Source organism: Onthophagus taurus, chromosome 6 (assembly GCF_036711975.1).
Source record: "Onthophagus taurus isolate NC chromosome 6, IU_Otau_3.0, whole genome shotgun sequence".
In the NCBI taxonomy this organism is placed as follows: domain Eukaryota; kingdom Metazoa; phylum Arthropoda; class Insecta; order Coleoptera; family Scarabaeidae; genus Onthophagus; species Onthophagus taurus.
The window spans coordinates 25,665,325-25,693,064 of record NC_091971.1 but is presented as its reverse complement, the minus strand read 5'-3'; the positions used below and the strand labels follow the sequence as shown (position 1 = coordinate 25,693,064).

General features: G+C 38.4%; 2 long non-coding RNA genes across 2 annotated transcripts; both read right to left on the bottom strand.

Annotated features, from left to right (window-relative positions):
* Positions 1-16,823: 16,823 nt before the first annotated feature.
* LOC139430014 (uncharacterized) lies at positions 16,824-18,422 on the bottom strand. The gene is made up of 3 exons (XR_011640581.1): positions 17,227-18,422; positions 17,024-17,146; positions 16,824-16,970 (listed from the first exon to the last, which is right to left on the bottom strand). It is a non-coding gene; the product is annotated as an uncharacterized lncRNA (long non-coding RNA).
* A 16-nt stretch (positions 18,423-18,438) lies between these two features.
* Positions 18,439-24,633, bottom strand: LOC139430013 (uncharacterized). Its single transcript, XR_011640580.1, has 4 exons — positions 24,024-24,633; positions 23,821-23,943; positions 22,522-23,767; positions 18,439-19,542 (listed from the first exon to the last, which is right to left on the bottom strand). It is a non-coding gene; the product is annotated as an uncharacterized lncRNA (long non-coding RNA).
* Between the last annotated feature and the right edge of the window lie 3,107 nt (positions 24,634-27,740).

The window sequence follows — 27,740 nt, the reverse complement described above, 5'->3', positions numbered from 1 at the left end:
AGAAAGTTCAAACATGGCTCAGAACGGCGTATAACGTCATAATATCACGTTTTGGGCACATTTTGTTTTTTATCTCCAACATGCTCCAAGATGTCATTTGACGCCTGAATATCACAAATATGATCAACAGAATTACCGGAGCCAAAAGTGATAGAAAGTTCAAACATGGCTCAGAACGGCGTATAACGTCATAATATCACGTTTTGGGCACATTTTGTTTTTTATCTCCATCTTGCTCCAAGATGTCATTTGGCGCCTGAATATCAAATATATGGTCAACAGAATTACCGGAACCAAAAGTGATAGAAAGTTCAAACATGGCTCAAAACGGCGTATAACGTCATAATATCACGTTTTGGGCACATTTTGTTTTTTATCTCCAACATGCTCCAAGATGTCATTTGAGGCCTGAATATCACAAATATGGTCAACAGAATTATCGGAACCGAAAGTGATAGAAAGTTCAAACATGGCTCAAAACGGCGTATAACGTCATGATATCACGTTTTGGGCACATTTTGTTTTTTATCTCCAACATGCTCCAAGATGTCATTTGAGGCCTGAATATCACAAATATGGTCAACAGAATTATCGGAACCGAAAGTGATAGAAAGTTCAAACATGGCTCAAAACGGCGTATAACGTCATAATATCACGTTTTGGGCACATTTTGTTTTTTATCTCCAACATGCTCCAAGATGTCATTTGGCGCCTGAATATCACAAATATGGTCAACAGAATTATCGGAACCGAAAGTGATAGAAAGTTCAAACATGGCTCAAAACGGCGTATAACGTCATAACATCACGTTTTGGGCACCTTTTGTTTTTTATCTCCAACATGCTCCAAGATGTCATTTGACGCCTGAATATCACAAATATGATCAACAGAATTACCGGAGCCAAAAGTGATAGAAAGTTCAAACATGGCTCAGAACGGCGTATAACGTCATAATATCACGTTTTGGGCACATTTTGTTTTTTATCTCCATCTTGCTCCAAGATGTCATTTGGCGCCTGAATATCAAATATATGGTCAACAGAATTACCGGAACCAAAAGTGATAGAAAGTTCAAACATGGCTCAAAACGGCGTATAACGTCATAATATCACGTTTTGGGCACATTTTGTTTTTTATCTCCAACATGCTCCAAGATGTCATTTGAGGCCTGAATATCACAAATATGGTCAACAGAATTATCGGAACCGAAAGTGATAGAAAGTTCAAACATGGCTCAAAACGGCGTATAACGTCATGATATCACGTTTTGGGCACATTTTGTTTTTTATCTCCAACATGCTCCAAGATGTCATTTGAGGCCTGAATATCACAAATATGGTCAACAGAATTATCGGAACCGAAAGTGATAGAAAGTTCAAACATGGCTCAAAACGGCGTATAACGTCATAATATCACGTTTTGGGCACATTTTGTTTTTTATCTCCAACATGCTCCAAGATGTCATTTGGCGCCTGAATATCACAAATATGGTCAACAGAATTATCGGAACCGAAAGTGATAGAAAGTTCAAACATGGCTCAAAACGGCGTATAACGTCATAACATCACGTTTTGGGCACATTTTGTTTTTTATCTCCAACATGCTCCAAGATGTCATTTGGCGCCTGAATATCAAATATATGGTCAACAGAATTACCGGAACCAAAAGTGATAGAAAGTTCAAACATGGCTCAAAACGGCGTATAACGTCATAATATCACGTTTTGGGCACATTTTGTTTTTTATCTCCAACATGCTCCAAGATGTCATTTGACGCCTGAATATCAAATATATGGTCAACAGAATTACCGGAACCAAAAGTGGTAGAAAGTTCAAACATGGCTCAAAACGGCGTATAACGCTATAATATCACGTTTTGGGCACATTTTGTTTTTTATCTCCAACATGCTCCAAGATGTCATTTGAGGCCTGAATATCACAAATATGGTCAACAGAATTATCGGAACCGAAAGTGATAGAAAGTTCAAACATGGCTCAAAACGGCGTATAACGTCATAATATCACGTTTTGGGCACATTTTGTTTTTTATCTCCAACATGCTCCAAGATGTCATTTGGCGCCAGAATATCACATATATGGTCAACAGAATTACCCGAACCAAAAGTGATAGAAAGTTCAAACATGGCTCAGAACGGCGTATAACGTCATAATATCACGTTTTGGGCACATTGTGTTTTTTATCTCCAACATGCTCCAAGATGTCATTTGACGCCTGAATATCACATATATGGTCAACAGAATTACCCGAACCAAAAGTGATAGAAAGTTCAAACATGGCTTAAAACGGCATGTAACGTCATAATATCACGTTTTGGGCACATTTTGTTTTTTATCTCCAACATGCTCCAAGATGTCATTTGGCGCCTGAATATCACAAATATGGTCAACAGAATTATCGGAACCGAAAGTGATAGAAAGTTCAAGCATGGCTCAAAACGGCGTATAACGGCAAAATATCACGTTTTGGGCACATTTTGTTTTTTATCTCCAACATGCTCCAAGATGTCATTTGACGCCTGAATATCACAAATATGGTCAACAGAATTACCGGAACCAAAAGTGATAGAAAGTTCAAACATGGCTCAAAACGGCGTATAACGTCATAATATCCCGTTTTGGGCACATTTTGTTTTTTATCTCCAACATGCTCCAAGATGTCATTTGGCGCCTGAATATCACAAATATGATCAACAGAATTACCGGAGCCAAAAGTGATAGAAAGTTCAAACATGGCTCAGAACGGCGTATAACGTCATAATAATATCACGTTTTGGGCACATTTTGTTTTTTATCTCCAACATGCTCCAAGATGTCATTTGACGCCTGAATATCACAAATATGGTCAGCAGAATTATCGGAACCAAAAGTAATAGAAAGTTCAAACATGGCTCAGAACGGCGTATAACGTCATAATATCACGTTTTGGGCATATTTTGTTTTTTATCTCCAACATGCTCCAAGATGTCATTTGAGGCCTGAATATCACAAATATGGTCAACAGAATTACCGGAACCAAAAGTGATAGAAAGTTCAAACATGCCTCAAAAGGGCGTATAACGGCAAAATATCACGTTTTGGGCACATTTTGTTTTTTATCTCCAACATGCTCCAAGATGTCATTTGACGCCTGAATATCACAAATATGGTCAACAGAATTACCGGAACCAAAAGTGATAGAAAGTTCAAACATGGCTCAAAACGGCGTATAACGTCATAATATCCCGTTTTGGGCACATTTTGTTTTTTATCTCCAACATGCTCCAAGATGTCATTTGGCGCCTGAATATCACAAATATGGTCAACAGAATTACCGGAACCGAAAGTGATAGAAAGTTCAAACATGGCTCAGAACGGCGTATAACGTCATAATAGCAGGTTTTGGGCACATTATGCTTTTTATCTCCAACATGCTCCAAGATGTCATTTGGCGCGTGAATATCACAAATATGATCAACAGAATTACCGGAACCGAAAGTGATAGAAAGTTCAAACATGGCTCAGAACGGCGTATAACGTCATAATATCACGTTTTGGGCACATTTTGCTTTTTATCTCCAACATGCTCCAAGATGTCATTTGACGCCTGAATATCACAAATATGGTCAGCAGAATTATCGGAACCAAAAGTGATAGAAAGTTCAAACATGGCTCAGAACGGCGTATAACGTTATAATATCACGTTTTGGGCACATTTTGTTTTTTATCTCCAACATGCTCCAAGATGTCATTTGAGGCCTGAATATCACAAATATGGTCAACAGAATTATCGGAACCGAAAGTGATAGAAAGTTCAAACATGGCTCAAAACGGCGTATAACGTCATAATATCACGTTTTGGGCACATTTTGTTTTTTATCTCCAACATGCTCCAAGATGTCATTTGGCGCCAGAATATCACATATATGGTCAACAGAATTACCCGAACCAAAAGTGATAGAAAGTTCAAACATGGCTCAGAACGGCGTATAACGTCATAATATCACGTTTTGGGCACATTGTGTTTTTTATCTCCAACATGCTCCAAGATGTCATTTGACGCCTGAATATCACATATATGGTCAACAGAATTACCCGAACCAAAAGTGATAGAAAGTTCAAACATGGCTTAAAACGGCATGTAACGTCATAATATGACGTTTTGGGCACATTTTGTTTTTTATCTCCAACATGCTCCAAGATGTCATTTGGCGCCTGAATATCACAAATATGGTCAACAGAATTATCGGAACCGAAAGTGATAGAAAGTTCAAGCATGGCTCAAAACGGCGTATAACGGCAAAATATCACGTTTTGGGCACATTTTGTTTTTTATCTCCAACATGCTCCAAGATGTCATTTGACGCCTGAATATCACAAATATGGTCAACAGAATTACCGGAACCAAAAGTGATAGAAAGTTCAAACATGGCTCAAAACGGCGTATAACGTCATAATATCCCGTTTTGGGCACATTTTGTTTTTTATCTCCAACATGCTCCAAGATGTCATTTGGCGCCTGAATATCACAAATATGATCAACAGAATTACCGGAGCCAAAAGTGATAGAAAGTTCAAACATGGCTCAGAACGGCGTATAACGTCATAATAATATCACGTTTTGGGCACATTTTGTTTTTTATCTCCAACATGCTCCAAGATGTCATTTGACGCCTGAATATCACAAATATGGTCAGCAGAATTATCGGAACCAAAAGTAATAGAAAGTTCAAACATGGCTCAGAACGGCGTATAACGTCATAATATCACGTTTTGGGCATATTTTGTTTTTTATCTCCAACATGCTCCAAGATGTCATTTGAGGCCTGAATATCACAAATATGGTCAACAGAATTACCGGAACCAAAAGTGATAGAAAGTTCAAACATGCCTCAAAAGGGCGTATAACGGCAAAATATCACGTTTTGGGCACATTATGCTTTTTATCTCCAACATGCTCCAAGATGTCATTTGGCGCGTGAATATCACAAATATGATCAACAGAATTACCGGAACCGAAAGTGATAGAAAGTTCAAACATGGCTCAGAACGGCGTATAACGTCATAATATCACGTTTTGGGCACATTTTGCTTTTTATCTCCAACATGCTCCAAGATGTCATTTGACGCCTGAATATCACAAATATGGTCAGCAGAATTATCGGAACCAAAAGTGATAGAAAGTTCAAACATGGCTCAAAACGGCGTATAACGTCATAATATCCCGTTTTGGGCACATTTTGTTTTTTATCTCCAACATGCTCCAAGATGTCATTTGGCGCCTGAATATCACAAATATGGTCAACAGAATTACCGGAACCGAAAGTGATAGAAAGTTCAAACATGGCTCAGAACGGCGTATAACGTCATAATAGCACGTTTTGGGCACATTATGCTTTTTATCTCCAACATGCTCCAAGATGTCATTTGGCGCGTGAATATCACAAATATGATCAACAGAATTACCGGAACCGAAAGTGATAGAAAGTTCAAACATGGCTCAGAACGGCGTATAACGTCATAATATCACGTTTTGGGCACATTTTGCTTTTTATCTCCAACATGCTCCAAGATGTCATTTGACGCCTGAATATCACAAATATGGTCAGCAGAATTATCGGAACCAAAAGTGATAGAAAGTTCAAACATGGCTCAGAACGGCGTATAACGTTATAATATCACGTTTTGGGCACATTTTGTTTTTTATCTCCAACATGCTCCAAGATGTCATTTGAGGCCTGAATATCACAAATATGGTCAACAGAATTATCGGAACCGAAAGTGATAGAAAGTTCAAACATGGCTCAAAACGGCGTATAACGTCATAATATCACGTTTTGGGCACATTTTGTTTTTTATCTCCAACATGCTCCAAGATGTCATTTGGCGCCAGAATATCACATATATGGTCAACAGAATTACCCGAACCAAAAGTGATAGAAAGTTCAAACATGGCTCAGAACGGCGTATAACGTCATAATATCACGTTTTGGGCACATTGTGTTTTTTATCTCCAACATGCTCCAAGATGTCATTTGACGCCTGAATATCACATATATGGTCAACAGAATTACCCGAACCAAAAGTGATAGAAAGTTCAAACATGGCTTAAAACGGCATGTAACGTCATAATATGACGTTTTGGGCACATTTTGTTTTTTATCTCCAACATGCTCCAAGATGTCATTTGGCGCCTGAATATCACAAATATGGTCAACAGAATTATCGGAACCGAAAGTGATAGAAAGTTCAAGCATGGCTCAAAACGGCGTATAACGGCAAAATATCACGTTTTGGGCACATTTTGTTTTTTATCTCCAACATGCTCCAAGATGTCATTTGACGCCTGAATATCACAAATATGGTCAACAGAATTACCGGAACCAAAAGTGATAGAAAGTTCAAACATGGCTCAAAACGGCGTATAACGTCATAATATCCCGTTTTGGGCACATTTTGTTTTTTATCTCCAACATGCTCCAAGATGTCATTTGGCGCCTGAATATCACAAATATGATCAACAGAATTACCGGAGCCAAAAGTGATAGAAAGTTCAAACATGGCTCAGAACGGCGTATAACGTCATAATAATATCACGTTTTGGGCACATTTTGTTTTTTATCTCCAACATGCTCCAAGATGTCATTTGACGCCTGAATATCACAAATATGGTCAGCAGAATTATCGGAACCAAAAGTAATAGAAAGTTCAAACATGGCTCAGAACGGCGTATAACGTCATAATATTACGTTTTGGGCATATTTTGTTTTTTATCTCCAACATGCTCCAAGATGTCATTTGAGGCCTGAATATCACAAATATGGTCAACAGAATTACCGGAACCAAAAGTGATAGAAAGTTCAAACATGCCTCAAAAGGGCGTATAACGGCAAAATATCACGTTTTGGGCACATTTTGTTTTTTATCTCCAACATGCTCCAAGATGTCATTTGACGCCTGAATATCACAAATATGGTCAACAGAATTACCGGAACCAAAAGTGATAGAAAGTTCAAACATGGCTCAAAACGGCGTATAACGTCATAATATCCCGTTTTGGGCACATTTTGTTTTTTATCTCCAACATGCTCCAAGATGTCATTTGGCGCCTGAATATCACAAATATGGTCAACAGAATTACCGGAACCGAAAGTGATAGAAAGTTCAAACATGGCTCAGAACGGCGTATAACGTCATAATAGCACGTTTTGGGCACATTATGCTTTTTATCTCCAACATGCTCCAAGATGTCATTTGGCGCGTGAATATCACAAATATGATCAACAGAATTACCGGAACCGAAAGTGATAGAAAGTTCAAACATGGCTCAGAACGGCGTATAACGTCATAATATCACGTTTTGGGCACATTTTGCTTTTTATCTCCAACATGCTCCAAGATGTCATTTGACGCCTGAATATCACAAATATGGTCAGCAGAATTATCGGAACCAAAAGTGATAGAAAGTTCAAACATGGCTCAGAACGGCGTATAACGTCATAATATCACGTTTTGGGCATATTTTGTTTTTTATCTCCAACATGCTCCAAGATGTCATTTGAGGCCTGAATATCACAAATATGGTCAACAGAATTACCGGAACCAAAAGTGATAGAAAGTTCAAACATGCCTCAAAAGGGCGTATAACGTCATAATATCACGTTTTGGGCACATTTTGTTTTTTATCTCCAACATGCTCCAAGATGTCATTTGGCGCCAGAATATCACATATATGGTCAACAGAATTACCCGAACCAAAAGTGATAGAAAGTTCAAACATGGCTCAGAACGGCGTATAACGTCATAATATCACGTTTTGGGCACATTTTGTTTTTTATCTCCAACATGCTCCAAGATGTCATTTGGCGCCTGAATATCACATATATGGTCAACAGAATTACCGGAACCGAAAGTGATAGAAAGTTCAAACATGGCTCAGAACGGCGCATAACGTCATAATATCACGTTTTGGGCACATTTTGTTTTTTATCTCCAACATGCTCCAACATGTCATTTGACGCCTGAATATCACAAATATGGTCAACAGAATTACCGGAACCAAAAGTGATAGAAAGTTCAAACATGGCTCAGAACGGCGCATAACGTCATAATATCACGTTTTGGGCACATTTTGTTTTTATCTCCAACATGCTCCAAGATTTCATTTGGCGCCAGAATATCACATATATGGTCAACAGAATTACCGGAAGCAAAAGTGATAGAAAGTTCAAACATGGCTCAGAGCGGCGTATAACGTCATAATATCACGTTTTGGGCACATTTTGTTTTTTATCTCCAACTTGCTCCAAGATGTCATTTGGCGCCTGAATATCAAATATATGGTCAACAGAATTACCGGAACCGAAAGTGATAGAAAGTTCAAACATGGCTCAAAACGGCGTATAACGTCATAATATCACGTTTTGGGCACATTTTGTTTTTTATCTCCAACTTGCTCCAAGATGTCATTTGGCGCCTGAATATCAAATATATGGTCAACAGAATTACCGGAACCAAAAGTGATAGAAAGTTCAAACATGGCTCAAAACGGCGTATAACGTCATAATATCACGTTTTGGGCACATTTTGTTTTTTATCTCCAACATGCTCCAAGATGTCATTTGAGGCCTGAATATCACAAATATGGTCAACAGAATTATCGGAACCGAAAGTGATAGAAAGTTCAAACATGGCTCAAAACGGCGTATAACGTCATAATATCACGTTTTGGGCACATTTTGTTTTTTATCTCCAACATGCTCCAAGATGTCATTTGGCGCCTGAATATCACAAATATGGTCAACAGAATTACCGGAACCAAAAGTGATAGAAAGTTCAAACATGCTCAGAACGGCGTATAACGTCATAATATCACGTTTTGGGCACATTTTGTTTTTTATCTCCAACATGCTCCAAGATGTCATTTGGCGCCTGAATATCACAAATATGATCAATAGAATTACCGGAACCAAAAGTGAGAGAAAGTTCAAACATGGCTCAGAACGACGTATAACGTCATAATATCACGTTTTGGGCACATTTTGTTTTTTATCTCCAACATGCTCCAAGATGTCATTTGACGCCTGAATATGACAAATATGGTCAACAGAATTACCGGAGCCAAAAGTGATAGAAAGTTCAAACATGGCTCAGAACGGCGTATAACGTCATAATATCACGTTTTGGGCACATTTTGTTTTTTATCTCCAACATGCTCCAAGATGTCATTTGAGGCCTGAATATCACAAATATGGTCAACAGAATTATCGGAAACGAAAGTGATAGAAAGTTCAAACATGGCTCAAAACGGCGTATAACGTCATAACATCACGTTTTGGGCACATTTTGTTTTTTATCTCCAACATGCTCCAAGATGTCATTTGGCGCCTGAATATCACAAATATGGTCAACAGAATTATCGGAACCGAAAGTGATAGAAAGTTCAAACATGGCTCAAAACGGCGTATAACGTCATAATATCACGTTTTGGGCACATTTTGTTTTTTATCTCCAACATGCTCCAAGATGTCATTTGAGGCCTGAATATCACAAATATGGTCAACAGAATTATCGGAACCGAAAGTGATGAAAGTTCAAACATGGCTCAAAACGGCGTATAACGTCATAATATCACGTTTTGGCACATTTTGTTTTTTATCTCCAACATGCTCCAAGATGTCATTTGGCGCCTGAATATCACAAATATGGTCAGCAGAATTATCGGAACCGAAAGTGATAGAAAGTTCAAACATGGCTCAAAACGGCGTATAACGTCATAATATCACGTTTTGGGCACATTTTGTTTTTTATCTCCAACATGCTCCAAGATGTCATTTGGCGCCTGAATATCACAAATATGATCAACAGAATTACCGGAGCCAAAAGTGATAGAAAGTTCAAACATGGCTCAGAACGGCGTATAACGTCATAATATCACGTTTTGGGCACATTTTGTTTTTTATCTCCAACATGCTCCAAGATGTCATTTGACGCCTGAATATCATAAATACGGTCAACAGAATTACCGGAACCGAAAGTGATAGAAAGTTCAAACATGGCTCAAAACGGCGTATAACGTCATAATATCACGTTTTGGGCACATTTTGTTTTTTATCTCCAACATGCTCCAAGATGTCATTTGGCGCCTGAATATCACAAATATGATCAACAGAATTACCGGAGCCAAAAGTGATAGAAAGTTCAAACATGGCTCAGAACGGCGTATAACGTCATAATATCACGTTTTGGGCACATTTTGTTTTTTATCTCCAACATGCTCCAAGATGTCATTTGACGCCTGAATATCACAAATATGGTCAACAGAATTATCGGAACCGAAAGTGATAGAAAGTTCAAACATGGCTCAAAACGGCGTATAACGTCATAATATCACGTTTTGGGCACATTTTGTTTTTTATCTCCAACATGCTCCAAGATGTCATTTGACGCCTGAATATCAAATATATGGTCAACAGAATTACCGGAACCAAAAGTGATAGAAAGTTCAAACATGGCTCAAAACGGCGTATAACGTCATAATATCACGTTTTGGGCACATTTTGTTTTTTATCTCCAACATGCTCCAAGATGTCATTTGGTGCCTGAATATCACAAATATGATCAACAGAATTACCGGAACCAAAAGTGATAGAAAGTTCAAACATGGCTCAGAACGGCGTATAACGTCATAATATCACGTTTTGGGCACATTTTGTTTTTTATCTCCAACATGCTCCAAGATGTCATTTGGCGCCTGAATATCACAAATATGGTCAACAGAATTATCGGAACCGAAAGTGATAGAAAGTTCAAACATGGCTCAAAACGGCGTATAACGTCATAATATCACGTTTTGGGCACATTTTGTTTTTTATCTCCAACATGCTCCAAGATGTCATTTGACGCCTGAATATCAAATATATGGTCAACAGAATTACCGGAACCAAAAGTGATAGAAAGTTCAAACATGGCTCAAAACGGCGTATAACGTCATAATATCACGTTTTGGGCACATTTTGTTTTTTATCTCCAACATGCTCCAAGATGTCATTTGGTGCCTGAATATCACAAATATGATCAACAGAATTACCGGAACCAAAAGTGATAGAAAGTTCAAACATGGCTCAGAACGGCGTATAACGTCATAATATCACGTTTTGGGCACATTTTGTTTTTTATCTCCAACATGCTCCAAGATGTCATTTGGCGCCTGAATATCACAAATATGGTCAACAGAATTATCGGAACCGAAAGTGATAGAAAGTTCAAACATGGCTCAAAACGGCGTATAACGTCATAATATCACGTTTTGGGCACATTTTGTTTTTTATCTTCAACATGCTCCAAGATGTCATTTGACGCCTGAATATCAAATATATGGTCAACAGAATTACCGGAACCAAAAGTGATAGAAAGTTCAAACATGGCTCAAAACGGCGTATAACGTCATAATATCACGTTTTGGGCACATTTTGTTTTTTATCTCCAACATGCTCCAAGATGTCATTTGGTGCCTGAATATCACAAATATGATCAACAGAATTACCGGAACCAAAAGTGATAGAAAGTTCAAACATGGCTCAAAACGGCGTATAACGTCATAATATCACGTTTTGGGCACATTTTGTTTTTTATCTCCAACATGCTCCAAGATGTCATTTGGTGCCTGAATATCACAAATATGATCAACAGAATTACCGGAACCAAAAGTGATAGAAAGTTCAAACATGGCTCAGAACGGCGTATAACGTCATAATATCACGTTTTGGGCACATTTTGTTTTTTATCTCCAACATGCTCCAAGATGTCATTTGGCGCCTGAATATCACAAATATGGTCAACAGAATTATCGGAACCGAAAGTGATAGAAAGTTCAAGCATGGCTCAAAACGGCGTATAACGTCATATTATCACGTTTTGGGCACATTTTGTTTTTTATCTCCAACATGCTCCAAGATGTCATTTGACGCCTGAATATGACAAATATGGTCAACAGAATTACCGGAACCAAAAGTGATAGAAAGGTCAAACATGGCTCAGAACGGCGTATAACGTCATAATATCACGTTTTGGGCACATTTTGTTTTTTATCTCCAACATGCTCCAAGATGTCATTTGGCGCCTGAATATCACAAATATGGTCAACAGAATTATCGGAACCGAAAGTGATAGAAAGTTCAAACATGGCTCAAAACGGCGTATAACGTCATAATATCACGTTTTGGGCACATTTTGTTTTTTATCTCCAACATGCTCCAAGATGTCATTTGACGCCTGAATATCACAAATACGGTCAACAGAATTACCGGAACCGAAAGTGATAGAAAGTTCAAACATGGCTCAAAACGGCGTATAACGTCATAATATCACGTTTTGGGCACATTTTGTTTTTTATCTCCAACATGCTCCAAGATGTCATTTGGCGCCTGAATATCACAAATATGATCAACAGAATTACCGGAGCCAAAAGTGATAGAAAGTTCAAACATGGCTCAGAACGGCGTATAACGTCATAATATCACGTTTTGGGCACATTTTGTTTTTTATCTCCAACATGCTCCAAGATGTCATTTGGCGCCTGAATATCACAAATATGATCAACAGAATTACCGGAGCCAAAAGTGATAGAAAGTTCAAACATGGCTCAGAACGGCGTATAACGTCATAATATCACGTTTTGGGCACATTTTGTTTTTTATCTCCAACATGCTCCAAGATGTCATTTGACGCCTGAATATGACAAATATGGTCAACAGAATTACCGGAACCAAAAGTGATAGAAAGGTCAAACATGGCTCAGAACGGCGTATAACGTCATAATATCACGTTTTGGGCACATTTTGTTTTTTATCTCCAACATGCTCCAAGATGTCATTTGGCGCCTGAATATCACAAATATGGTCAACAGAATTATCGGAACCGAAAGTGATAGAAAGTTCAAACATGGCTCAAAACGGCGTATAACGTCATAATATCACGTTTTGGGCACATTTTGTTTTTTATCTCCAACATGCTCCAAGATGTCATTTGACGCCTGAATATCACAAATACGGTCAACAGAATTACCGGAACCGAAAGTGATAGAAAGTTCAAACATGGCTCAAAACGGCGTATAACGTCATAATATCACGTTTTGGGCACATTTTGTTTTTTATCTCCAACATGCTCCAAGATGTCATTTGGCGCCTGAATATCACAAATATGATCAACAGAATTACCGGAGCCAAAAGTGATAGAAAGTTCAAACATGGCTCAAAACGGCGTATAACGTCATAATATCACGTTTTGGGCACATTTTGTTTTTTATCTCCAACATGCTCCAAGATGTCATTTGACGCCTGAATATCACAAATACGGTCAACAGAATTACCGGAACCGAAAGTGATAGAAAGTTCAAACATGGCTCAAAACGGCGTATAACGTCATAATATCACGTTTTGGGCACATTTTGTTTTTTATCTCCAACATGCTCCAAGATGTCATTTGGCGCCTGAATATCACAAATATGATCAACAGAATTACCGGAGCCAAAAGTGATAGAAAGTTCAAACATGGCTCAGAACGGCGTATAACGTCATAATATCACGTTTTGGGCACATTTTGTTTTTTATCTCCAACATGCTCCAAGATGTCATTTGGCGCCTGAATATCACAAATATGATCAACAGAATTACCGGAGCCAAAAGTGATAGAAAGTTCAAACATGGCTCAGAACGGCGTATAACGTCATAATATCACGTTTTGGGCACATTTTGTTTTTTATCTCCAACATGCTCCAAGATGTCATTTGGCGCCTGAATATCACAAATATGGTCAACAGAATTATCGGAACCGAAAGTGATAGAAAGTTCAAACATGGCTCAAAACGGCGTATAACGTCATAATATCACGTTTCGGGCACATTTTGTTTTTTATCTCCAACATGCTCCAAGATGTCATTTGGCGCCTGAATATCACAAATATGGTCAACAGAATTATCGGAACCGAAAGTGATAGAAAGTTCAAACATGGCTCAAAACGGCGTATAACGTCATAATATCACGTTTTGGGCACATTTTGTTTTTTATCTCCAACATGCTCCAAGATGTCATTTGGCGCCTGAATATCACAAATATGATCAACAGAATTACCGGAGCCAAAAGTGATAGAAAGTTCAAACATGGCTCAGAACGGCGTATAACGTCATAATATCACGTTTTGGGCACATTTTGTTTTTTATCTCCAACATGCTCCAAGATGTCATTTGGCGCCTGAATATCACAAATATGGTCAACAGAATTATCGGAACCGAAAGTGATAGAAAGTTCAAACATGGCTCAAAACGGCGTATAACGTCATAATATCACGTTTTGGGCACATTTTGTTTTTTATCTGCAACATGCTCCAAGATGTCATTTGACGCCTGAATATCACAAATACGGTCAACAGAATTACCGGAACCAAAAGTGATAGAAAGTTCAAACATGGCTCAAAACGGCGTATAACGTCATAATATCACGTTTTGGGCACATTTTGTTTTCTATCTCCAACATGCTCCAAGATGTCATTTGGCGCCTGAATATCACAAATATGATCAACAGAATTACCGGAGCCAAAAGTGATAGAAAGTTCAAACATGGCTCAGAACGGCGTATAACGTCATAATATCACGTTTTGGGCACATTTTGTTTTTTATCTCCAACATGCTCCAAGATGTCATTTGACGCCTGAATATAACAAATACGGTCAACAGAATTACCGGAACCGAAAGTGATAGAAAGTTCAAACATGACTCAAAACGGCGTATAACGTCATAATATCACGTTTTGGGCACATTCTGTTTTTTATCTCCAACATGCTCCAAGATGTCATTTGGCGCCTGAATATCACAAATATGATCAACAGAATTACCGGAACCAAAAGTGATAGAAAGGTCAAACATGGCTCAGAACGGCGTATAACGTCATAATATCACGTTTTGGGCACATTTTGTTTTTTATCTCCAACATGCTCCAAGATGTCATTTGGCGCCTGAATATCACATATATGGTCAACAGAATTACCGGAACCGAAAGTGATAGAAAGTTCAAACATGGCTCAGAACGGCGTATAACGTCATAATATCACGTTTTGGGCACATTTTGTTTTTTATCTCCAACATGCTCCAAGATGTCATTTGGCGCCTGAATATCACAAATATGGTCAACAGAATTATCGGAACCGAAAGTGATAGAAAGTTCAAACATGGCTCAAAACGGCGTATAACGTCATAATATCACGTTTTGGGCACATTTTGTTTTTTATCTCCAACATGCTCCAAGATGTCATTTGGCGCCTGAATATCACATATATGGTCAACAGAATTACCGGAACCGAAAGTGATAGAAAGTTCAAACATGGCTCAGAACGGCGTATAACGTCATAATATCACGTTTTGGGCACATTTTGTTTTTTATCTCCAACATGCTCCAAGATGTCATTTGAGGCCTGAATATCACAAATATGGTCAACAGAATTATCGGAACCGAAAGTGATAGAAAGGTCAAACATGGCTCAGAACGGCGTATAACGTCATAATATCACGTTTTGGGTGCATTTTGTTTTTTATCTCCAACATGCTCCAAGATGTCATTTGGCGCCTGAATATCACAAATATGGTCAACAGAATTATCGGAACCGAAAGTGATAGAAAGTTCAAACATGGCTCAGAACGGCGTATAACGTCATAATATCACGTTTTGGACACATTTTGTTTTTTATCTCCTATATGCTCCAAGATGCCATTTGACGCCTGAATATCACAAATATGGTCAACAGAATTACCGGAACCAAAAGTGATAGAAAGTTCAAACATGGCTCAAAAGGGCGTATAACGTCATAATATCACGTTTTGGGCACATTTTGTTTTTTATCTCCAACATGCTCCAAGATGTCATTTGGCGCCTGAATATCACAAATATGGTCAACAGAATTATCGGAACCGAAAGTGATAGAAAGTTCAAGCATGGCTCAGAACGGCGTATAACGTCATAATATCACGTTTTGGGCACATTTTGTTTTTTATCTCCAACATGCTCCAAGATGTCATTTGAGGCCTGAATATCACAAATATGGTCAACAGAATTATCGGAACCGAAAGTGATGAAAGTTCAAACATGGCTCAAAACGGCGTATAACGTCATAATATCACGTTTTGGGCACATTTTGTTTTTTATCTCCAACATGCTCCAAGATGTCATTTGGCGCCTGAATATCTGTAACGGTTCCGTTCGAGGTTATTGAATTTCCTTGTGATTTGTCTGTAATTGTTAGAAGTCGGGGAATTATATACCATTTTGTTTATTTACCTTGTTATAATTTTTGTTTTTTTGTTACAGCAAGCCGAACTTGGAAACACTTGAAAATCCTTTCCTTTTCACCACTTTTCTTAAATCCTTTCCTTTCGCTCATTTTAAACGCCTTTTTCTTTTTCATTACCTTCATTACAATCACACAATAAATCTTAACCTTAAAACTTTTCTTTTTCTCTTCTTCATTACTATCATGAATTTTGTTTACATTTTTAAGTTCGGACTGTCAATAATAGAGGGAGGGAGTGATTTTGAATTCTTGGCACCGCGCGATTTTATAACGAGTTTTTTGGTTAAAATCTTGGGAAATGAATACCCGTGCGCGATTTTACTCTTCCTCTTTTGAAACCAGCCTTTGTAGTGTTTGGATGGTTAACAAGAATTTTAAGTCGATATTTTGGTATAATTCTGTGTAGAATTTTGGATCGATTTATATCCGTATTTATCGGGATCTGAGTTAATTAATCCTTTAATTTTTCGTTTGGAAATTATTCAACGATTACGGTTTCACCGGATTTATTGCACATTTTTACAAAGACTATTCATTTTGCTGGTTAAAACCTCATACCACCTTGAGGTTTTTTTTTTCTGAGAGCCTTATTCCTTATATAAGTTCGGAAACTCCCATCCCGGAAACAAGTACTACCTGGAATAAAGAAGTAAATTAGAATCTTCATAACCCAAGTTTCCTGTACTTACCATCGAACAAGTGTTTCCAAAGGAGGTTTGCTGGATTTTGTTGCTGTATCTACGTATAATTGTTGTCATCGTGAAGTCATCATCCTTCGTTCAAAAGAGTTTGGAATAAAGGTCAGAATTTTCCTTTTTATACAAAAAGAATATCAGTGTGGTTAGATACTTTTGTATTTTTTTTATAAAGTAAGATTTTCTTTTGTACTTACCATTTAATTTTTTTGTTAACTTCACTGGTTCATTTTGTTCATTTCACTTTAAACCAGTTCGTTATTATTATTATCTCATTTTAATTGTCAATTAATTTTTCTTGTAAAGTTATCGGATTTATTAGGGGTGTTATTAATTTCGGTATTGATTTCGATTTTGTTTTCTTTTCCGTTCGCCTGATCGAGCGCTCGGGTCAATCGGGGACGTGTCGCGATCATTATTTAGGTTTGTTTTAATTTTGTTTCATTCAGTTCATTATTATTTTCTTTCTCTTTTACCCCCCTAATTATTCGGGATTTTTTTTTTGAACAATCTCCGTTATTTTATTTACTACTTATATACTTTATATTTTGTTTTACCATATTTTTTTTTTTCCTTAATAAATTTGTTTTTATATGGTATATGATTTCGCGATTTCTTTGTGTTTTGTTATATGTTGGTGTTGTCGAACCTTTTCCCTTCCAGCCCTCTTCGCAGTTAGAGCGATCTGTAACTGAAACTGCGTGGCGCCTTATAAATTCAAACCCACCCCATCTTCACTGGGAAGCCGAGGTGTTGCAGATCTGTATTTTTTTTAAAAGGGGTTCGATTGTGTTGTTGTCGTTTTGTTGAAAAGCCGCCACAAATTTTGGCGCCCAACGTGGGGCGATATTGTTTTGGAGGGCCATATTGTTTTGGAGGGCCATATTGTTCTGGAGGGCCATATTGTTTTAAAAGTCCCCTATTGTTTTGGAGACCCATATCGTTTTGGGAGCCCTTGTTGTATTGTCTTGGAAGTTCTTAATTTTATCGGAACCCTTATTTGTATCGAGGACACAAAGTGACTTCGGTTTGTGTCTTAATTCCATTCCAATTATTTCGACTCTTCGGTTCCCTGTTTTCGATTTGACCAATCTCTTCTCGGGTTCAGGAGAGATCAACCCTTTTAGGATGGCTCTTAAAGTCACGGTTAATTACCTTTCTAAGGAAGAATTGAGTTATGAATTTACTGTCCAAGGTTTGGATCCCTCTAGTGTCGATGAGATGCGTAGGTTGTTTGCTTCTTTACTACAGAAGGAGAAACTTAACCCTGATTTGGTCAACGATTACCCAGATAACCCTTACACAGAAGAGGAAGATTTGTTAGCGGTTAGGGACAAACTGGCCGAAATTACCACATTGTTAGATGATTTTCGATCTAAGAATGCTAAGAAGGTTGAAACCAAGATTTGGCATGTTTTGGGGCGAATAAGGCGTATGAGTGAATTATGTGAGGATCGTGCCGTTGTTCTCCGTGAGGCTTTGTCTTTGAAGGATAGGTTAACGAAGGCCATTGCTTCCGTTTCTAGGCCAATTGAGTTAGAAGCCCTTGAAAGATCCCTGAACGTATCTTTAGGCGGGGGCGCTGCTTCGTCTACCCCTGTAACAACTAGTCCTCCACCCTTGATGTCTTCTAAGGCTATTCCCGTACATAAATGGGGCCTTAAATTTTCCGGAAGGACGGGTATTTCGGTGGGAGCGTTTTTAGAGCGAGTACATGAATTGTCCGCAGCTCGAGGTGTTTCTCTTCGAGAAGTTTTTGTGTCGGCTCTTGATTTATTTGAGGGTCCCGCCTTACTTTGGTATCGTTCTGTCAGGGATGAAGTTAGCTCGTGGGGAGAATTAGAGGTGTTATTGAGGGGTGAATTTTTACCTTCCGACTACAACGAACAACTGTTGGATGAGATACGACACAGAACCCAGGGTGAGCGAGAGCCTATTGCAATCTACGTCGCCAATATGTTAGGTTTATTCGGTAGACTCACTTGTCCACTTTCCGAGGAGGCGAAGGTTAAACTTATCCGTAAGAACCTCTTACCTTATTTTCAAACCCAACTAGCTCTTCACACTATTGATACGGTTTCTGATTTGAAGGTCAAGTGTAAGCAGTTAGAGGAGTCTAGGCGCGCGGTAAAGGAATTTCAGCCCCCTAAAATTCGCAATAAGACTTTGGAACCCGAATTAGCTTATTTAGGTTGCTTGAGCTACCCCCAAAGTTCAGATTTTTCTGCGGTTGAGTCAAGTCCTGTTAAGTGCTTCAATTGTGGAGTTTTGGGTCACATGGCTCGTGGTTGTCCTAGTCCCAAGAGACTGCATTGTTTTAAGTGTGGAAATGAGGGTTTTACTACAAAAAATTGTCCTAAATGTCCCCATGGTAATAGGAGGTCTTCGGGAAATGCCAATCGTCGTCACTAGGTCGTCGGCTAGTTGACATTGAAGACGAAAAACCGGCTGATAGGATTTCTTCCGTGTTGGAGTTCGTTTTAGATAGTTGTAAGAAGGATGAAAGGCCTTATCTGAAAATATCGATATTAGGTAGAGAGTTACTAGGTTTGTTAGACACTGGTGCCTCTAGAACTATATTAGGAGGTGTGGGATGGAAAGTCGTGTCCGATTTAGGATTTCATTGTCGTCGCGTTAGTTCTTCGGTCAGAATAGCTAATGGACAATTGGTTGAGAGTTTGGGTGTGGTTACGGTTCCGGTTACTTTGAGGGACAGAATTACCCTTATTGACATGTTGGTGATACCTACACTTCCCCAAACCCTTATTTTGGGTGTTGATTTTTTCAAGTCCGTTGGAGTAGTGCCTGACCTTAGAAATGACTCTTGGAATTTCGCGTACGAGACTGTTTTCGAGATAGATTCTCTTGATGATGATTTGTCCCCTTCTAATAAGCAACTTTTGGAAACCATGGTTAACTCTTTTAAAGCTAAAATGGGTGACGGTTTAGGGTGTACTCACTTGGTGAGTCACGTAATTAGAACTTCAGCTGATCCCATTAAACAACGCTATTACCCCGTTTCTCCAGTCATGCAGCAGCACATTAATAAAGAACTTGATATCATGTTAGAGCAGGGCGTTGTCGAACCCTCATCGAGTGCCTGGTCTTCCCCAATCCTGTTAGTGAAAAAGAAAGATAACACATATCGATTCTGTGTTGACTATCGTCGTCTGAATGCGGTGTCGGAACGTGATAGTTACCCGCTCCCGTATATTTCCGCAACTCTTGATAAACTCAGGAACGCAAAGTTTTTGTCTTCCCTGGACATTAAGTCTGCTTTTTGGCAAGTCCCCATGGAGAATGCTTCTAAGGCTTTTACTGCTTTTACGGTGCCCGGTAGAGGGCTATATCAATTTACACGTATGCCTTTTGGCTTGCACAATTCTCCTGCCACTTGGCAAAGGCTTGTTGATAGGGTCTTGGGTCCTGAGTTGGAACCTAATGTGTTCGTTTATTTGGACGATGTTGTCATTGTTACCGATACCTTTGAAAAACATCTTGAGGTTCTGTCGAGTGTATTTGAGAGGTTGCTCGCTGCTGGATTGAAGGTCAGCTGGGAGAAATGTAAGTTGTGCAGATCTGAATTGCGTTACCTTGGCTATGTCGTTGATAAATACGGACTTCATGTAGACCCTGAAAAGGTTAACGCCATGCTTAAGATTCCTGTTCCTAAGTGTCAGAAAGATGTTAGACGTATACTTGGTACCTTTTCATGGTATAGACGTTTTATTCCCGAGTTCGCGACTTTGATTTCTCCGATTACGAAACTGCTGAAAAAGAATAAGCCAGTTGAATGGACGGATGAATGTGAAAGATCTTTTAGAATCATTAAGGAAAAGCTTGTATCTGCTCCAATCTTGCGATGTCCTGATTATTCGCTACCTTTTGAGTTGCACACGGATGCCTCTGGTGTTGGTTTGGGTGCCGTGTTGTTGCAACCTGGTGAGGATGGTGAACAAGTGGTGGTATACTTGAGTAGGTCATTAAGTCCGGCCGAACGTAACTACTCGGCCACAGAACGCGAGTGTTTGGCAGTGATTTGGGCTGCGGAAAAGCTGAAACCTTATCTTGAGGGAGTCCCGTTCACGGTGGTTACTGATCATTATTCTCTCCTTTGGCTTTTAAAGTTGAAAGTTCCTACTGGGCGTATCGCGAGATGGGCAATTAGATTGCAACAATTCGACTTTGTCGTTAAACATCGTAAAGGCTGTGAGAACGTTGTGCCTGACTTACTTTCGAGATCGTTCGAGGTCGTCGATTCGATCCAAGAGAGGACCGAATTGAAATTCTCTGATACTTCTGACGTGTGGTATAGAAGGCTGAAAGAAAGAGTTCTGAATTTTCCCGCTAAACACCCCTTATTTAGAGTAGAGAATGGCGAGGTTTATAAGTATGTAGTGTCATCTGTTCTGGGACGAAATTCCGAACCTTGGAAAAGGGTTGTCCCAAGAGATTTTCGTAAAGAGATTTTAGCTCTTTCTCATGACTCTCAAACCGCTGGTCATATGGGTGTTTTCAAGACTCTTGGTAGAATTTCTGAGCTCTATATATGGCCTAAAATGAAGGCAGACGTGGTAAGGTATATCTCTGGATGTGAGTTGTGCGCTTCTTATAGGATCCCGAATGTTAAACCAGCTGGTAAGTTCGTTCGTACCCCAGATAGTGATAGACCTTGGCAACTTATATCAATTGACCTTGTTGGCCCTCTTCCTCGTTCGAGAAAAGGTAATCAATTTATCTTCGTAATATCCGATTACTTCAGTAAATTTGTACTTGCTTATCCCATAAGAACTGCTACCGCAGATAAGATTTCGCAGATACTTGAGACGGAAGTCTTTCTTAAATTTGGAGTTCCTAAAACCCTTATTTGTGACAATGGTCCTCAATTTAGATCCCGGAAATTGAACTTACTAACTCAACAGTATGGTGTTTCTGTTAGGTTTAACGCCAATTATCACCCTCAGGCTAACCCTGTAGAGCGAGTGAATCGTACGCTTAAAAGAATTTTGTCCTTGTATTGCAAAGATGATCAACGTAAATGGGATGTGAGTGTTCCTAAAATAACTTGCGCGATTAATTCCGCTCGTCACGAGGTTACGAAATTAACACCTCATTTCGTATGTACGGGTCGAGAGTTGGTGTTGAATGGGAAACAGTATGATAAAGTCATGGGTGATGGTGAGTGGAGCTTAGATAATGAAGATCTGTCGAGGGTATTTGCTGATGTTAGGAAACGCATTGCACAGGCGTCTGGTGTGAATGAGAGGCGGTATAATTTGAGGAGGAGAAGCGATAAGTTTATGGTTGGCCAAAAGGTTTGGAAGAGAAACTTTGTATTGTCTAATGCATCTAAATATTTTTCGGCAAAGCTGGCTCCTAAATTTGTAGGTCCGTATTCGGTTTATAAGGTCTTGTCACCTTGGACTTACGAGTTGAGGGATGGTGAGGGTAATAATGTTGGAACTTGGCACGCTAAGGATTTGAAGCCTTACCTTGTTGACCCGGGTTAGTTGTTCCTTGTTTGATTTGCTGGCTCACCTGGCAGGGGCCTTAGACTACTCCAGAAGACCGGCTGTCTCCGTTTCGTGTACATCTGTTTCTATTTTGGTTCTGTCCATCTTGGGAACTTACGGAGTGTGTTTTGTCCTAATTGGTTGTGATTGTTTGGTACAACTAGTTATTTCATTTAGTGCTATTCCCTTCTATTCCCCCATTTTATTATTTTATTTTTTTGTTTACGGATGTCAGAGGTTGGAGTGATCACTGTGCGACTTATTGATAGTATTCATGGATTTCTATATCTCTGTATTTTCATTTATTATTCTATTATTTTCCCTTCCGACCGAATGTCGAAGACCTGAAGGCTATGGGCACGAGGTGGATCAGGTGGTTGGTTCCATAGTTGCATATACTTATTTTTGGGTTGGATTTTGGTTGTTAGGGTTGATTGTCTAAAGTTTAAAGTTTACGAGTAAACTTTCTTGTTGTAAGGGGGGAATGTAACGGTTCCGTTCGAGGTTATTGAATTTCCTTGTGATTTGTCTGTAATTGTTAGAAGTCGGGGAATTATATACCATTTTGTTTATTTACCTTGTTATAATTTTTGTTTTTTTGTTACAGCAAGCCGAACTTGGAAACACTTGAAAATCCTTTCCTTTTCACCACTTTTCTTAAATCCTTTCCTTTCGCTCATTTTAAACGCCTTTTTCTTTTTCATTACCTTCATTACAATCACACAATAAATCTTAACCTTAAAACTTTTCTTTTTCTCTTCTTCATTACTATCATGAATTTTGTTTACATTTTTAAGTTCGGACTGTCAATAATAGAGGGAGGGAGTGATTTTGAATTCTTGGCACCGCGCGATTTTATAACGAGTTTTTTGGTTAAAATCTTGGGAAATGAATACCCGTGCGCGATTTTACTCTTCCTCTTTTGAAACCAGCCTTTGTAGTGTTTGGATGGTTAACAAGAATTTTAAGTCGACATTTTGGTATAATTCTGTGTAGAATTTTGGATCGATTTATATCCGTATTTATCGGGATCTGAGTTAATTAATCCTTTAATTTTTCGTTTGGAAATTATTCAACGATTACGGTTTCACCGGATTTATTGCACATTTTTACAAAGACTATTCATTTTGCTGGTTAAAACCTCATACCACCTTGAGGTTTTTTTTTCTGAGAGCCTTATTCCTTATATAAGTTCGGAAACTCCCATCCCGGAAACAAGTACTACCTGGAATAAAGAAGTAAATTAGAATCTTCATAACCCAAGTTTCCTGTACTTACCATCGAACAAGTGTTTCCAAAGGAGGTTTGCTGGATTTTGTTGCTGTATCTACGTATAATTGTTGTCATCGTGAAGTCATCATCCTTCGTTCAAAAGAGTTTGGAATAAAGGTCAGAATTTTCCTTTTTATACAAAAAGAATATCAGTGTGGTTAGATACTTTTGTATTTTTTTTATAAAGTAAGATTTTCTTTTGTACTTACCATTTAATTTTTTTGTTAACTTCACTGGTTCATTTTGTTCATTTCACTTTAAACCAGTTCGTTATTATTATTATCTCATTTTAATTGTCAATTAATTTTTCTTGTAAAGTTATCGGATTTATTAGGGGTGTTATTAATTTCGGTATTGATTTCGATTTTGTTTTCTTTTCCGTTCGCCTGATCGAGCGCTCGGGTCAATCGGGGACGTGTCGCGATCATTATTTAGGTTTGTTTTAATTTTGTTTCATTCAGTTCATTATTATTTTCTTTCTCTTTTACCCCCCTAATTATTCGGGATTTTTTTTTTGAACAATCTCCGTTATTTTATTTACTACTTATATACTTTATATTTTGTTTTACCATATTTTTTTTTTTCCTTAATAAATTTGTTTTTATATGGTATATGATTTCGCGATTTCTTTGTGTTTTGTTATATGTTGGTGTTGTCGAACCTTTTCCCTTCCAGCCCTCTTCGCAGTTAGAGCGATCTGTAACTGAAACTGCGTGGCGCCTTATAAATTCAAACCCACCCCATCTTCACTGGGAAGCCGAGGTGTTGCAGATCTGTATTTTTTTTAAAAGGGGTTCGATTGTGTTGTTGTCGTTTTGTTGAAAAGCCGCCACATATCACAAATATGGTCAGCAGAATTATCGGAACCGAAAGTGATAGAAAGTTCAAACATGGCTCAAAACGGCGTATAACGTCATAATATCACGTTTTGGGCACATTTTGTTTTTTATCTCCAACATGCTCCAAGATGTCATTTGGCGCCTGAATATCACAAATATGATCAACAGAATTACCGGAGCCAAAAGTGATAGAAAGTTCAAACATGGCTCAGAACGGCGTATAACGTCATAATATCACGTTTTGGGCACATTTTGTTTTTTATCTCCAACATGCTCCAAGATGTCATTTGACGCCTGAATATCATAAATACGGTCAACAGAATTACCGGAACCGAAAGTGATAGAAAGTTCAAACATGGCTCAAAACGGCGTATAACGTCATAATATCACGTTTTGGGCACATTTTGTTTTTTATCTCCAACATGCTCCAAGATGTCATTTGGCGCCTGAATATCACAAATATGATCAACAGAATTACCGGAGCCAAAAGTGATAGAAAGTTCAAACATGGCTCAGAACGGCGTATAACGTCATAATATCACGTTTTGGGCACATTTTGTTTTTTATCTCCAACATGCTCCAAGATGTCATTTGGCGCCTGAATATCACAAATATGGTCAACAGAATTATCGGAACCGAAAGTGATAGAAAGTTCAAACATGGCTCAAAACGGCGTATAACGTCATAATATCACGTTTTGGGCACATTTTGTTTTTTATCTCCAACATGCTCCAAGATGTCATTTGACGCCTGAATATCAAATATATGGTCAACAGAATTACCGGAACCAAAAGTGATAGAAAGTTCAAACATGGCTCAAAACGGCGTATAACGTCATAATATCACGTTTTGGGCACATTTTGTTTTTTATCTCCAACATGCTCCAAGATGTCATTTGGTGCCTGAATATCACAAATATGATCAACAGAATTACCGGAACCAAAAGTGATAGAAAGTTCAAACATGGCTCAGAACGGCGTATAACGTCATAATATCACGTTTTGGGCACATTTTGTTTTTTATCTCCAACATGCTCCAAGATGTCATTTGGCGCCTGAATATCACAAATATGGTCAACAGAATTATCGGAACCGAAAGTGATAGAAAGTTCAAACATGGCTCAAAACGGCGTATAACGTCATAATATCACGTTTTGGGCACATTTTGTTTTTTATCTCCAACATGCTCCAAGATGTCATTTGACGCCTGAATATCAAATATATGGTCAACAGAATTACCGGAACCAAAAGTGATAGAAAGTTCAAACATGGCTCAAAACGGCGTATAACGTCATAATATCACGTTTTGGGCACATTTTGTTTTTTATCTCCAACATGCTCCAAGATGTCATTTGGTGCCTGAATATCACAAATATGATCAACAGAATTACCGGAACCAAAAGTGATAGAAAGTTCAAACATGGCTCAGAACGGCGTATAACGTCATAATATCACGTTTTGGGCACATTTTGTTTTTTATCTCCAACATGCTCCAAGATGTCATTTGGCGCCTGAATATCACAAATATGGTCAACAGAATTATCGGAACCGAAAGTGATAGAAAGTTCAAACATGGCTCAAAACGGCGTATAACGTCATAATATCACGTTTTGGGCACATTTTGTTTTTTATCTTCAACATGCTCCAAGATGTCATTTGACGCCTGAATATCAAATATATGGTCAACAGAATTACCGGAACCAAAAGTGATAGAAAGTTCAAACATGGCTCAAAACGGCGTATAACGTCATAATATCACGTTTTGGGCACATTTTGTTTTTTATCTCCAACATGCTCCAAGATGTCATTTGGTGCCTGAATATCACAAATATGATCAACAGAATTACCGGAACCAAAAGTGATAGAAAGTTCAAACATGGCTCAAAACGGCGTATAACGTCATAATATCATGTTTTGGGCACATTTTGTTTTTTATCTCCAACATGCTCCAAGATGTCATTTGGTGCCTGAATATCACAAATATGATCAACAGAATTACCGGAACCAAAAGTGATAGAAAGTTCAAACATGGCTCAGAACGGCGTATAACGTCATAATATCACGTTTTGGGCACATTTTGTTTTTTATCTCCAACATGCTCCAAGATGTCATTTGGCGCCTGAATATCACAAATATGGTCAACAGAATTATCGGAACCGAAAGTGATAGAAAGTTCAAGCATGGCTCAAAACGGCGTATAACGTCATATTATCACGTTTTGGGCACATTTTGTTTTTTATCTCCAACATGCTCCAAGATGTCATTTGACGCCTGAATATGACAAATATGGTCAACAGAATTACCGGAACCAAAAGTGATAGAAAGGTCAAACATGGCTCAGAACGGCGTATAACGTCATAATATCACGTTTTGGGCACATTTTGTTTTTTATCTCCAACATGCTCCAAGATGTCATTTGGCGCCTGAATATCACAAATATGGTCAACAGAATTATCGGAACCGAAAGTGATAGAAAGTTCAAACATGGCTCAAAACGGCGTATAACGTCATAATATCACGTTTTGGGCACATTTTGTTTTTTATCTCCAACATGCTCCAAGATGTCATTTGACGCCTGAATATCACAAATACGGTCAACAGAATTACCGGAACCGAAAGTGATAGAAAGTTCAAACATGGCTCAAAACGGCGTATAACGTCATAATATCACGTTTTGGGCACATTTTGTTTTTTATCTCCAACATGCTCCAAGATGTCATTTGGCGCCTGAATATCACAAATATGATCAACAGAATTACCGGAGCCAAAAGTGATAGAAAGTTCAAACATGGCTCAGAACGGCGTATAACGTCATAATATCACGTTTTGGGCACATTTTGTTTTTTATCTCCAACATGCTCCAAGATGTCATTTGGCGCCTGAATATCACAAATATGATCAACAGAATTACCGGAGCCAAAAGTGATAGAAAGTTCAAACATGGCTCAGAACGGCGTATAACGTCATAATATCACGTTTTGGGCACATTTTGTTTTTTATCTCCAACATGCTCCAAGATGTCATTTGACGCCTGAATATGACAAATATGGTCAACAGAATTACCGGAACCAAAAGTGATAGAAAGGTC